Here is a 13,142-nt window from a genome sequence, read left to right on the forward strand (position 1 = left end):
CACAGCGCATATCATAAGATCAAAGTACTGTTAAAAGTTCTAGATTTGAAGTTTTCGTTACTGCAAGGATCCATACTCTTTGTTTTTTTCGGTAAAGTCACGTAGGTTAAAAGAGAAAACAAGACGGAAGCTTGTGTTGCCTCCGAAACGTTGTGATTTAATTTGTTTTCTTTTTTAACCTACGTGACTTTACCGAAAAAACCAAAGAGTACTGTTAAGAGATTAAAGCCACCATAACCATTGGCATGGATACAGTTCATGATTTAACACAACAATGCTGAAATAAAGTCTCTGCAGCATTAACTATCAGTCACTGGGCCATTTGTTGGGGACATTATCAGAGCGATAGCTTATCAGGGTGGGCTCGCTTGTATGGAGATCATTTTCCTATGCAAATGTTTTGCAAAGGCAGACACTATTTAACATCCACACCTTGTACTCAAAGAAATTCCCAACAAAAGAAAAAAGGTGGATATGGGCTCGAATGAATCATCTTTTAAACACGAGTAGTGGATTGAAACTGGATACCGCTGATAGTGAAACAGCTTTTTTTTTAATATCGGAAAATCAACTACGTCATATTTTTAGTTGGAAACGTTTGAACATCACACTTTTTTTGGTGGCACAGTATGCTCCGTTGCTTCACTCCGTCCCATTGCCCGAGCAGAGTTCATGTCTTCTCTTGTAAGATAGTAAAGATATGTATTATCTTGACATGTTGCTACATTTGTGCTCCGAACATGCTGAAACCGTTTTTTTTTATCCTTTATAGAGCGAGCTCCACGGTGATTGCTGCTGACATAACGAGGGCCTTCAACGACCTCTCGCCATTTCACATTCAACGACTGATGCCACCTCCACGCACCGTCACGGCCTCTCCGATCCGCTCATTCACATCGTGCGCCACGTGCCGGGAACTCGACCCTGCACCCGGGGTGACGGAGGCTGTGCATGCGGCCGCGCCAAGACGACGAAATGCCCTGGCTACCGGTGGTGAGACAGGCGAGCTCGCCGCCCTGTTTGGGCTCTCCTCTAAAGACTCGCCTGCTTCGCCTGCGGGCCTACCCTTCCCCATGTGTGACCAGTGGGACTTGTTAGAATTTATATTAAACTTGATTTGAAGCTTTCGTGACTGCAGGATTTACTATTTGGTTTTTTCGGTAAAGTCAGGTAGAAAGAAAATAAATTAAACAATAGAATACGACGTTTCGATTGCAACACAAGCAATCGTCATCAGGTAGAACACAAACCTAGTAAACTGAGAAATACAATGCAATACAACACAGAGAGTCGGCTAACACAACAGTCAACACCCTACCTGGTTGATTACGTTCTTCCAAAGATTGCTACATTTGGGAGAGAGACAAAAGACAGACACGGAGACACACAAGCAGAGAGACAGACAGAGAGACAGAGAAACAACGCCTCTGTGTGGAGGCCTTGTTGGCGTGTTGGCTGGTTCAATCAAGGACGACGTGGTTGCCCACGCGGTGAAGCACAGGGCAGTGCTCATCCCCCGTGTACAGCGTTCAGCCAGCAGGTGGAAATTCTACACTCCGATAGGAAGGTTACGTTTATCCTTGACTTCCTATAAAACAGTCTCACTTTATTGACCCACTAATAATGAAGGCGATTGCGAACCTCGAGAACCAGTACTCCAGCCACAGATTATTTTACGTGCTGTATCATTCAGTGTGTTACAACACATTGACAATTGTAAACTAATGCAAATAGAGTGCTAAGAATTACAACATCAGTACCTGTGGGCCAAATTTATGAGTTTGGGCCAAGGTGTCCATGACAAGTGTTGACTCTGCACCTTGTAAAAATCTACCCGTGCTCGCCGCGAGCATTGGGCAATGCTTGTACGATAACCGAGTCACTTTTGGACACTGCGTATGCCTGTGGTGGAGACTGCTCCTTTAGACAACCTCTGTTAATCTTCCACCAAGAGGTTGCTCACCACCTCTGACCAGGACGCCCGAAACGCGCCCAATCTCATAACGTGTGGCACTCTTAAGCAGGGGCACACCTGGATCGTGCTTGGATGGGCGCTCACCACGCTCAGCAACCCACACCGATTAGCACGGTGAAGTATGATCAAACACCCCTCAAGACCCACCACAGCGTGGCGAGGCCCTCATCCAGCAGTGGATTAGGCCAAAAAAATAAAGGCTGCACGTGTGTGCAACATTTTACGAACCCCTCCTTGGGACTCCGCCTCGTGCAATCACGGGTAGAAGCGCGCCGGCGTGCGGTGCCTGGCAACGGTTTGTAACCAAAAAAAAAGCTCGCCTGTTCGACGTGTCTCGTTTATGGCAAGTCAATAGATGGGCCACGCGGAACGTGTTGAGGCTATCGGGTGGCAAAACTGCGAGCGACAAATGTGCTACAAAAGGGGTGTTGCATTACCCACTCCCCACACCCCCCCCCCCCAAGTGTCTCTCCGTGACAACGGAACGGCAAATATCGTGCTTTATGATTTACTGGCACGTCATTTTAATTCTGTACAATGCATAAACGAACGGCTTCGGTGGGGTGGAGGGGTGGAGAGATATTTTTTGACAGGAGGGTGCCCGCATTACATTCCTTTCACGAGGGATCCCATGCCAACCGAGCCACGCCACTGCCTATGAATACGCGATGCTGAAATGCATCAGGTGAAGAATGAGAAAAATGTAATACGCTTCGGTAGCAATCATAACATTGACCAAACAAGAGTCTGATTACTCTGCAGATATATTCTACCATGACCATTAAATGCTCAAATTGTGATTGGCAGTGCACGTAGGAACACGCTCGCGCATAGAAACTCATTGAAATGCGTACACAGTCATACAAACCAAACAGGCAGCATTAAATTGACTGTTGTGCCTACAACAAAAAATAGTGTGAAGTGAGTATTAATCGTGGTACAATTTTTTAAGTTTTGTACTTTGTTAAATACACTGCTGGATTGCTGGAAAAAAAACCTTCTGACGTGGTATCTGTCATAAAGGGTAGTTAGATCATACTACACAACACGGGTCAATTGTGAGTTGGTAAAGTTGGACTCCCAGGACCAGTTCGGATATAACTGTGGCCACTGATGTTAGCCGTAACCGAGAATTCAACTCAGGGATGCAGGTTCGTAGTGCAGTCTGCTCACTGCAGTGCCACTCCGCTCCTAACCCCCGTTGTATCGATGTAAATCGGTGTCCCCATGCATTAATGGCCATTGGCTGGTGAATAATTCTGTGAGCGGTTTTGTCGGTGGAAATTCCTTATTTATTTGGCTGGGATCAGTCTCACCCCACGTGAATTGTGATTATGATCACTGCTGGCGGAGGGGCCTCCACTCGAGGGAGCCCATCCACGTGGTGCTTTGCCTATCTTCCGATGCTCGCCCGATATCTAGAGACGTGCAAGTGCCCACACTCTGCCGCACTGCACGCGACCTGCCGATCGACGAAACTGCGGGGCCCGAAGCGGAAAATTATTTTTGGGGGTCTCTCATGGTTGAGGTTTAGGAGGGGGCACGTGGGAGCAACGCCCCCCCCCCTCCTAACTCGACACATTTTTTAATTAATTTTCAGTAGTTTACAATTAAGATTACATTTTAATTCATGATATGCACCCGCGATTCCTAATGTGAGCGACAACGCGAACCCCTGCACCCCCTGAATATAAAAGTCGACCTCCGCCTATGGGGCGGGGGGGGGGGTCCTCCCCATTTCAATCTAAGAAAATCCATAGCAGATGACAGAAGCCACGCGGTGCCGTCGGAGAGGAACGTCGACAGGTTGATGCCTCTCGTGCTGCGCGCTGTTTTGTAATCGCTGCAAAGCGCCTCGGTAAGGGCTCGGTACAAATCCCGATGAGATCAACGATGCATTGAGTTCAGAGAAGAGGGTTGAATTGGCTTTTTTTCCACATTATTTAAGTTTCGTTTCTTTTGATTTGATTCCGAGCAGATATTTGACGCATCTCGTTCGCTCGATTAATCTGCAGCCCGTTGTGCTGCTCAGGGCGCTAAGCAACTTGTTTGCATTGCTTATCCAGAGCGACTCCACTGCACGATAGTCTTGGTTGACGAGAGCCGGGAATTTCCCTCATTAAAGTGCGGTACGTCTGCACTGTGAACCTGGGTAACCCGAGTGCTCAAGAAGGGTTCCCGGCGTGTCTTATGTGAGCTATAAATTGTAACAACGCACAAAATTGAAGACCTTTAAAAAGATACTGCACAACTCACAAAAGAACACAATGAAGTCAATCATTGTTTCCACATTCGTGCGAGTGTGATTGCAATCTGGTTTGATCCGTGTCCTGTGTTTTTTAAAGGATAGTCTTCACACCGAAGTAGCCGCTGTCCCAGCGGACAAAAAAAATGAAAAAATGCCGTTTTGTTGTGTCAGTTGCGTGATAGTACGCTAACGCGGCTTCAGATCTCAACGCCGTACAGCCCTTGCTGTGCCTCGGATTCAAGAGAGGTGCAGAGAACGGCGGACAGATCTTCACAGTCTTTCACTGACTTTGCGAAAGCGTTCGACGCTGTCCCCTGAGCTGTACTTTGGCATCGTCAACCGAGTGCAGCGTTGGCTGCCCGTGAACATGATGCCGACGTTACCTAAAGAATTCACGATCGTTGGTTGGCGTCAAGGTCAGCAGCGTTGGCTGCCCGTGAACATGATGCCGACGTTACCTAAAGAATTCACGATCGTTGGTTGGCGTCAAGGTCAGCAGCGTTGGCGGTGCTTCTGCCCGAAACCATTTCCTCTTCACGAACGCCCACATCGCAGGGACGTCTGATGAGACCGCCATTGCCCTCTTTCGTCGTCGCTACAATGATTGAGGGCGCGAGCGTGAGGTCTGAACGCCAATATATCGATCCACTTCAGATCCACCAAAGGAAAGTTTTCAACCCAAATAGACCGTAGTAGTTCAACAAGGGAGGTAGCTCCAGAGCTATTGTACGCCTGCTCCCTGCAAGCTCTCTCATACACACGAAGAAGAATATATGCAGCGTGCCACAATAACGGCATTGTACTATTGTTGAGAGGTACGGACTAACAATGAGGAACATGAAGAAAAAACCCCGAGATGGTACTTCACTCCGCACCTGGCAAATCCTACACACAGCCGAGGTATCGCCGTTGGCAGTGCACAACTGAAGATTGTCATCGAGTTCTGGCTGCCTTGGCAGCACGCTGTGTCACCGATGTTGTTTGATACAAAGGACCGATGACTGGACCACCAGAACCGGGGCATTATTTTATCTCACTGAGTATGGAAGCAACAGGGCATGAAACGTCGTAATGAAAACGAAGATTTTTAAAAAATGTGCACTGCGGTTGTACCTTCCAACCGAATGTACGATCCATCTCAAACCTGCGATGGACCGCCCACCACTAGGTCAGAGGGTGGATGACACCAGGTGGCCAAATCAACCGCGACACGAGGAACTGAAGAAGGGGACCTGCTCACAAGGGGGCCCGGAGACTCAGTTGTACAGGGTGCTTCAAAAATGTGTTAACACTTCTGAGAATGTGTAACAATACCTACGAGAAATGTGCCTCCGGGCGCTGGAGACCACCTGGAGAAGATTCCAGGCAATGTGTTGACAATGATGGCGAACAAGTGGAGACTTTTTGACTTTTTGAAGCTATTAACACACATTTGTTATCATGTTACAGTGTACTATCCGCTCTTTTCCCATTCAAAACGATGTTCCAATATAATTGTTAACATTTTTCAGAAGCACCTTGTACTTTCCAACCGACCGTACTGGATGTGAGACCATGACCTGTTATTGAAGCCGCATCCAAATCCTGGACGAATTCCGTCTGCGTCACCTGGCAACGCACACGACACTACGAATTAAATGGTAAGGCGAAGTTTCCAGTCACGGGGTTCTACAACGTGCATCCCAAATCCGCTGTGCCGTGAAGTGGCCAGGGGGGTGGCAATACAGCAAATGGGTGGCGAACCCCATCTGACCATTGACCTTTGGGTGTTACCCCCCCCCCCCCCTCATAATGTGTGGCAGTGTGGCACAATGATGAGGCTTGACCCGAACAGCAAGGTTCACTGGGGTTCGATTGCCTATTCGGGTTCCATTCCGTGTGGATCTTGGGTATTTACCCAATTTAAACCATCGCAACGATCTACGTGCACTTTTTTTTGCTTCCCCCCTCTAAGGTTTCATGTAAAGCCAAGTCCATTGTGGGCCCAAGGTACATGTGAACCCGAGATTGACTTCTGCCGTGTGCAGTCTGACATCATTGTCAACTCTAAGATTAGCCTGAGTGCAGATAAATGAGGTATTGCACAGCGGAGGGTCATTGTGTGTGTGTGTGGAGTGAATGTTCTTCGTGCACGCGTGCAATGCTGTGCCCGCGTCCCACCCGCTCTGAAAACAATTACCCAAAACACGATGTAAATTAATCCCACAAGGTGAAACCGCACACAACAGGAGGCAAAAAACAGTAATTTGCATGAAGGTTCAGCACCATCAAGCCGCAGTTCAAATTCCAGTTGGAGGTTGCACCATTGTCTCTCCCCCCACCCCACCACTCAAGAGAATACGTGACCCTTTGTGGGACGACAGAAACAGTTAGACATATCTCTGTAATGGGAGTGTTGAATTTCCACCATCGGCTCAGCTCCATAAACCAGGGTTGCAAATTCTTCCACATTCTAAATCAATGTATATTTCTGAGTCAGCCTATATGCATATCAGAACCGTGTGGTTAACTGCAATGAATTTCAACCCAGTGCCACCAGATCTCGCTACAAGCGCAGACGCCATTTCCGGCACCGTCCAGGTTAAACCCGGTCAGGCGGAAACCCTGCCACGAGCGGCCATGACCCCTGTGTCGCACGAGCATTTGCCACCCTCTGAGGTCAAAGTAAACCTGGACGTCTCGTGCAGCGAAGGCTACCTCCCTAATCTTCGACACGCGCCTGCGCTCGCCTGCAACCCGGCACTGTGGTGGCAAGGGGTTGGCGGATCACACAAATATGGAGGACTTCCGGAGCTTGTGGGAAAATTTGGCTCTGGCTCACCGCCTTGGCTGCCCACTCGCCTGCGGTTCCTCGTGCCACTGAGTCGTTCCTTTGGTAGTCTGTGGGGGGTAAACTAAGCACAAAAAGCAGTCCTCAAGACATGAGCTTTCAATCTAGATTATTTAAAAGTGCAGAACTCCCAGTGGCTTCTAGAAACCACTGCTGCCCCCACCTCCCCCACCCCGAGCATCAATGGCCATTACCTTTCAAGTGCCATTAACCTTTGAAATGATCGTCGGGCCCTATATTTGCTTTGTGACCCCGAGTCCATGGAGGAAGTGGCAACATTCAAATAAATGGCAGCATGAGTCGTCGTCTCCACGAGATTGCGGCTGTTGCTCACATTTCACAGCCTGCGGTGGCTAGGAGATGTTAACTACCTCGCCTGGTATACAGAAGGGCGTGGGTTCAATCCCGACCCTGATGCCTGTATATTTGGAGTTTGCATGTTCCCCCCGTGGTAGCGTGGATTTTAATCTGAGTCAGACGGGTTTTCCCTTCACATTTAGAAACATGTGTTGAGAGTATTTGGCTGCATTAAATGTCCACGTGTTAAGCTACCTTGTTGGGCTATAATTTGTGGCCAACTCGCCTCTGAAAAAGAGCAATACAGCTCAGTTGGGCCTTACCTGGTAAAATAAAAAATGTTATAGTTTATTTCTTGTTAGATGATGAAGCTGATTCAACTCCAAACGAGGAGATGTGAAACTGCAGCCTTCTGCTTGAGAGACGACGCCTTTCCACGGCGGCCAGCCAAGAGTCATAACTTATTAAGCCGGTCCGCATCAACGATCAGGGTTTATATTCTGTGAGCGTGCTCTATAAAAGCGACGATAAAATAGAAGACGTTTTATTTACGAGCACCAAACTTTATACGAGTTCCCATCTCGTTTTTCTACATCGGTGATTACCAGATGACACCATAACTCCGATATGTTTGATTGCAGCATTATCCCAAATGTTGATCCAGGTTTTGGAAAATGTGCACATACTCAAATATTCAATAGCTACACAATATAGGTTTTTTGGGTGAAAAAAAACATAAATAATGTATTCAATATCTACGTCAACTGTATTTTTATTGTGTTACCGGTCTTTGACCTTAGACGTCAAATTGCCTCAGTTGAAGCTCTGGTTTTACCTCTTGAGGCAAAACGTGGTTCATAGACCTTTAGTCACGATGACTGTATCGAAAACTAACTTGCTGCCCATGTGATTTACACGCACAACGATAGCAACAACAATGGGACTGGTCTAGCATAGCTCGCTGAATCTCAATGCACTTTTAAGCAGTCTTGCATTGTCAAATATTTGACCAAAATGTTTCGTTCAGTGTTTTGTGTGCAGAAGGAAACCAGAATGCACGGAGAAGGCCCACCTTCACAAGGGGATAATGCTAACAGGTCCACACGGATGGGTTATTTCACTCATTGGCCATCTCGCACCGCAATGGAGAGATTCGTGAGTTTCATAAATCTCTGCATGATCTACCTAACCCTTGCCTCCTAAAGCGCTACCACACCCCTGCATGTGTAGTGGTGGTATTGACGTGCGCCGACAGTGATGGATCACGGGGCGCGGGGTTGGGCACGCGATGTGGGCGGGGCATGGACGCGCGCGCCGGTGGTAAGGCGCGCTCACACAAGCTGGGAAAAGAGGATCGTAGCGAGTGCGCAGTGATTGGTCAGATAAGTGGGTGCTCTCAGCGACGTCCGCAGGAGGGGTATAAAGGGAGACGCGCGAGAGCACTCGGGGAGTGTTAACCAGTTGAAGACCGAAGACGGGGTGGAGGAGGTAGTGGCCCGAGACCCCTAGTCCCGCCGTCCTTGTGAGGACCGGGGCCCTGTGTGGCTCGGAGCCGAGACTGGGGGACCCGTAGTCCGACGCCCGTGTGGGTCGGGACGGTGGTACCCAGAGCCGAGACGGGCACCCCCGGCTGGGTGTGTCCCGGAAGGCTACGGGGCGTAAGAGCCCGTGTCAGTACAGCTAAGTGGGTGTCAGTCACCCGTGCGACGAAGTGGGTGTTAGCCACCCGTGTAGCTGAGTGGGTGTGAGTCACCCGAGTAGCTAAGTGGGTGTCAGTCACCCGTGCAACGAAGTGGGTGTTAGTCATCCGTGTAACTACAAGTTGGTGAAAATAAAGAGTGTGCTACCCGTGAAGACGTCTCCCGCCGAGTTACTACTTTACAACTGGCGTCAGAAGTAAACCTGTCTTCAAGAAAAATGGACACAAGGAAGACTTCGCGTACCCACGTGCAAGTTCGGGGAGACGACGGCGTACCGGAGACACCAACCTCGGGAGGAGAGGACGAGGAGTTGCCGCCAATACAGCACTTCGCGGAAATGGCCGATGCTCCGCTTGCCTCCGACACCAGCCTGCAGGACGCACACTCCCGCCTGGCGGAGTTGCTGCTCGCCGCCGCTGCGATTTTGGCGGAAATCTCCGTTCCAGCGGGCGGAGGGACGGCTGCGGGGTTGGAGGAGGCGGCACGGCTGGAGGGATCCCGCCAGACGGCGTTTCGCGCCAAAAGTTTTGGAGTTGGCGCCATTTTTGAGGGCCCGCCACCGCTTGGCGGGAAGCGCGGACACCACGTGGCCAGAGATCTCCACACAGCGCAGCCCGCGTCATCGGCGCGCGCCGGAGATCTCCATTATGCGCCTGCAGACGGAGCCGACATCTTCTACAACCACAGCGGCGCGCGGGAAAATCGTTCCAACGACGACGACGGCGATCGAGTCCTCCAGCAACGATTGCCCGCGCTGTCGGTGTTCAAGGCGGACGGGGGCGACTGGAGAGCCTTCCAGCGACGGTTCGTCGCGCATCAAGAAATGTCGGGGTGGTCCGACACCACTGCCCTGCGCGCGCTGCCAGCGATGCTCGACGACGACGCGCTTGCAGCCTTCACATCTGCCCCGAGGTCGTCCCGCTCAACGCTCCAGGCCGCGCTACACCTGATGGCCAAGGTGTTCGGGCCACCCTCGACCTGTCGCCACCAGTTCTACGATCGGCGGAAGGTGGTTGGAGAAACAACGCTCGCCTATCGCACGGCGCTGCTCGCCCTGGCAGACTCAGCTTTTCCCCGCATGGACAAGGAGGGGAAGGACGCCATGGTGACGGAGCAGCTGCTGGCGTTGGCTCACGGATTGGGAGTTCCCATTAATACGGCGGACGAGATGGACATTTGCTCTCTGGGGATTGCCACAAGTATTCACGCTTACGAAGTCCTAAAGCGAAAGCCGACGGTCGTCTGCGCATCGGTGGGGAACGGGGCACCGGCCGCCACGATCGTCGGCCCTCAGCCTGCTGTGCCTCGGGAGGAGGCCTTCGCTGGTTCAAGGCCGGGGGAGTGGAGAACGGGAGGTCGTTCGCCCACACGCTCCTCCCGCAAGCTGGAGCAACCGAAACCTACGACATCCCTCGTCGTCTGCTACAACTGCGGCCTTCGGGGCCACGTCGCGTCCGGGTGCCGGGCCCCACGTCAACTCACCGCGGGACCACGTCCGGACGACGACCAGGGCCTCAAGACATCCCAGCTGAACCCGGCAAGTCGCGGCACCTCACACGTTCGGTCCACACGCACGGCACAGTCAGGTCGCCACTTAGCGGTGGGGGGACCGTGTATGGGCACCGGGGGTTCGGTTCGGCGAGAGGGGTCCGCGTACGGCCCGAAGGCAGTCGAGTGGTCCGAATTGGCCCACAGGATTGTGGCTGCGTCGGCCGGGTCGTCCGTGGTAACGAGGTACATTGACGGGGTTGAGGTCCGGGTGCTCGTGGACACGGGTGCGTCGGCCACTATTATTTCGGACCTTATTTATAATATTCTTCCCGTCCAATGTCGACCCCTTCTGCCGGTGGACGTACCATTTTACGCGGCGAACGGGGGATCTTTGGGAATCATCGGCCAGATTCGGGCGAATATTTGTATTGGCGACATTAAATTGGCGGGTCCTATTTTTGTATCATCATCGTTGGCCGTTCCTTGTTTACTAGGCACGGACTTTCTGTCTAAAATGCCCATCAAAATTCTCATAGACCAGGCCTGCATTGAGCTTCCGTCGGGTCGGCGGGTTGAGTTTTTGAAGAGTCCAAATAAGATACGCACGGCTTGTGCGACGGTGCAGGCGCTGGCAACCCGGACTGTACGGGTGCCCCCGGGATCGCAAATGTTGGTACCCCTTCGGTTGAGAAAACCCCTTGGGGCGGATGCGGGGGCACAGGGAGTTCTATTGGGGCCGTCTAACAGGGCTAAAGGGGACCTCGACTTAGCGGTGGCCCAGACCATGGTGAGGGGGGACAGTGAGCCGTTCGTTGTGGTCCTGAATACGGGGTCGCGGCCGGCCGTGATTACGCAGGGAACGGTGCTGGCTCACGCCGCGCCGCTACCCGTCGAGGAACAGCTCGTTGCTCACGCCGATTCAAATGTCGATACGCATCCCCAAAGTGAGGAGGGGACGGAGTGGTTGGACTCGTTGTGTGCCGGGTCCAGTACCTTGTCCAGTGTGCAGTTGGGTGCATTGAGGGGCTTGCTGCTCGAGTTCGCTGACGTGTTTAGCAGGCACAAGTACGACATTGGCTGCACAGACCTGTTGCGCCACCACATAGAGACTGGGGACGTGGCCCCTATTCGACAGAATCCCTTCCGGCTCGGTCCAGCCGAGAAGGAGCATGTGCAGTCGGCAGTAAATGACATGTTGGCGGCCGACATCATTGCGCCCTCTTCCAGTCCGTGGGGTGCTCCTATCGTCTTGGTTAAAAAACAGGATGGATCCCTGCGGTTCTGTGTCGATTTCCGCCGCCTAAACAAAATATCAATGGCCGATGCGTATCCGCTCCCCAGGATGGATGAGTCGCTGGATGCCTTGGCAGGAGCACAGTTTTTTTCGACGCTCGATTTGCTTTCGGGATTTTGGCAATTGCCCCTCGATGACGAATCAAAACCAAAAACCGCTTTCCGGACACCGGGAGGCCTATTTGAGTTCAACCGATTGCCCATGGGTTTACATTCCGCTCCTGCCACGTTCCAGAGGCTCATGGAATTGGTTTTGTCAGGCCTCCAATGGGACACCTGTTTGATTTACCTCGATGATATCATCGTTTTCAGCCGAACTTTTGAGGAGCACCTCCAGCGACTGAGAGCAGTGTTTCTCAGGATGCGTTCCGCGAAGCTAAAGTTTAAACCGGCTAAATGTTTTCTGCTTCGGGAATCGGTCAGGTATTTGGGCCATATCGTTAGCCGTTCGGGGATCTCGACGGACCCTGCTAAGACGCAATGCGTCGGCTCATGGCCAACACCGACCTCTGTTACTGAAGTCCGCAGCTTCATAGGATTTGCCTCCTATTACCGTCGTTTTGTCAAGCAGTTTGCCACCATAGCCAGGCCCCTGCACGCTTTGACGGCTAAAGGGGTGCGGTTTCACTGGGGGCCGGAGGAGGAGGCCGCGTTCTGCTCCCTTCGTGACGTCTTGGTGCAGGCTCCCCCCTTGTGTTACCCCGATTTCACGCAACCGTTTGTGCTCGACACGGATGCCAGTAACACGGGTATCGGGGGAGTGCTCTCACAGGTGGTCGGGGGGGTCGAACGGGTGGTCGCCTACGGTAGCAGGGTTCTGTCCCCCGCGGAACAACGCTACTGCGTGACACGGCGTGAATTGCTGGCGATTGTGTTTTTTATACAGCAATTCAGGCCGTATCTGTATGGCCGTCACTTTACGGTTCGCACGGACCATGCAGCTCTCCAATACGCTATGCGGGTGGCGCAGCCATCCGGCCAATTGTCCCGATGGTTGGAGGTCCTTCAGGACTACCAATTCACGACGATTTACCGCAAGGGGTTGCGCCACTCGAATGCGGATGCATTGTCACGGTTGCCGACGCGTACGGAATGCGCATGTCAGTTAGGATCGGCGCGATGTAAACCCTCTGTCGCTGTCCCCGCGGAAGTGGTGCTAGCCGCCACGGATACTACGGGGGTCGACGCCCCCACGGGGAGGGACTCGCTGTTAGCATTGCCTCTCATCGAGTGGGGCCGTCTGCAAATGGCCGACAGCTCCCTACTCGCGCTACGTCGGAAGGTTGACGTTCCCGAGGGCGGGGAAAC

The sequence above is a fragment of the Lethenteron reissneri genome, chromosome 6, assembly GCF_015708825.2.
Source record: "Lethenteron reissneri isolate LAM-NWPU_2019-01 chromosome 6, ASM1570882v1, whole genome shotgun sequence".
In the NCBI taxonomy this organism is placed as follows: domain Eukaryota; kingdom Metazoa; phylum Chordata; class Hyperoartia; order Petromyzontiformes; family Petromyzontidae; genus Lethenteron; species Lethenteron reissneri.